We start from the raw sequence: 2099 nt of genomic DNA on the forward strand, positions 1-2099 counted from the left end.
CAATATGAACCCAAAGGAACTCCCCCCGACCCCATCCTTCCCCAGTCCGGGGTCCTGGGTTTTTTTTTTTTGGCTGCCTGCTCTCCCTCCACAGCCTCAGAGTGGGCTGGGAGCTGTTGGGTTGAGAGGCAAACGATGCTGGGGATGCAGTGATGGCAGAGCTGATTCATCAGCCGGGGGGGTCTGCAAGGTCTAATTTGGGAGGGAGCATCGCTGACGAATCCTTTAGTAACCAGGAAGATTTGGGAAAGCAACTTTTCCWGGCTGAGCTCGTTATTAATTCCCCCACCCGTCCAAGTGCTCGGATTCTGCAGGGCAGAGAGGCGGCCATGGTTGGGGAAAAGATTTCAAACAGGGAATGTTTTCATAGGAAATGGCATAAAATTGTCATGAATTGTTGGACTCAGTGATCTCAGAGTGTTTTTCCAAGCTTAATAATATCCGTGTGTTGGTCTCCAGGGGTTTTGGCCCACACCAGGATGAAGATGAGGGTTTCTCCCCCACGAATCCAGCTGTTTCCAGCTGCTGAGAGCCTCTTCTGGAGCTCCACAGCGCTGGAGTTTCAGCTGCCAGAACAACCCTCATTCCTGGTGTCCTCTGCAGGGATCAGGAGCAGGTTCTGGAATGCTCTGGGGTGCTGAGTGTGGTGGGATGTGGCTCCAGGGCACGGAGGAACTTCTCCAGCTCGGAGATGTGGGAATTGGCTCAGGCTGGCAGCAGGCAGGCGAGCATTCCAGCCACTGTGGCAGCCCTGGGGGCTGGAGGAGGCGCCTTTTGGGCAACTCTGACACCTTTTGGGCAACCCTGACACCTTTTGGGTAATCCTAACACCCTTTGAGTAACCCCAACATCCTTTGGACCACCCTGAAATACTTTGGGTAACCCTGACACCCTTTGGGTAACCCTGACACCCATTGGGTAACCCCGACACCCTTTGGGTAACCCCGACACCCTTTGGATAATCCTGACACCCTTTGGGTAATCTCAATGTCCTTTGGATAACCCTGACACCCTTTGGATAACCCTGAAACACTTTGGACAAACCCGACACCCTTGGGGTAATCCTAACACCCTTTGGATAATTCCAACACCCTTTGGAAAACCCTGACACCCTTTGGGTAACCACGACAACACTTTGGGTAATCCAAACACCTTTTGGATAACCTCAACACTCTTTGGATGAACCCGACACCCTTTGGGTCACCCCGACGCTCTTTAGACAACCCCACAATGCGTTTGGGACTCTCCTGGCTGTCCCCACATCCCCTGGCTGGCTCTGGGGTGGAAGGGCTGCCGTGGGGCTGGCAGGAGGGTTTTGGGGAGCTGTCAGTGCTGGAGCTGGTCACAGTCCTGGCTCCCCTCCAGCGTTATTAGTGCCTYGCTTCCGCCGGCAAGAAACCCACCCACGTCCTCCAGGGATGGAAAAATTGTTTGGAAACACCACCTGAATGTGGCACAGGGATCCAGAGGTGCTCTCCCTGCACCCCACGGCCCTGGCAGGACGGGCAGCAGCGCCCAAGGGTGCTCAGCCCCGTTGTGACCGTCCCCACCGCGCTGTCCCCTCCCCTGCCCGTCATTCCAGCAGCAGCTGCGGCTCCGTGGATACGCGAGAGGGGTGGAGGTCGCCGCTCTCTGCCTCGCTCCATGAATTATTAATCCAGCAGGAGACARCCTGGAGGGGCAGATCTTCCCCAGCAGCCATTCCCCAGCAGGCAGGAAGGCTGGGAATGGATTTTCCAGGCTGTGCTGGGGGAACTGGTCAGGGATTGAGTGACCCGGTGTGTCCCGTCCAGGTCGTGGAATTTTGGGACACCTTTGCTCTGGCCTGGGGTAAATCCTGGCTGAAATCTTGGGATCCTCCTGGAAAAGGCCTGAGCACAGGGTCGGGGTGCTGCAGGGCAGGGGGAGCTCCCAGGGGAGCCCCCAGCACGGGGTTCTGGCGTGGGGCAGGTGCCAGGAGGATTTGGGGGGAGAGATGGACTCAGCTCCCCTGGGGAAACGCTCTCCCCTGGCAGCAGCCAAAGCTTGGAGCAGCCCCTGAGAGCCCAATCTTCACCTGTGCTATCCAGGCATCCCAGTGAGTATTCCATGCCAGCATC

Source organism: Malurus melanocephalus, unplaced genomic scaffold (assembly GCF_030028575.1).
Source record: "Malurus melanocephalus ecotype Western Australia unplaced genomic scaffold, MMel_1.1 scaffold_903, whole genome shotgun sequence".
In the NCBI taxonomy this organism is placed as follows: Eukaryota; Metazoa; Chordata; class Aves; order Passeriformes; family Maluridae; genus Malurus; species Malurus melanocephalus.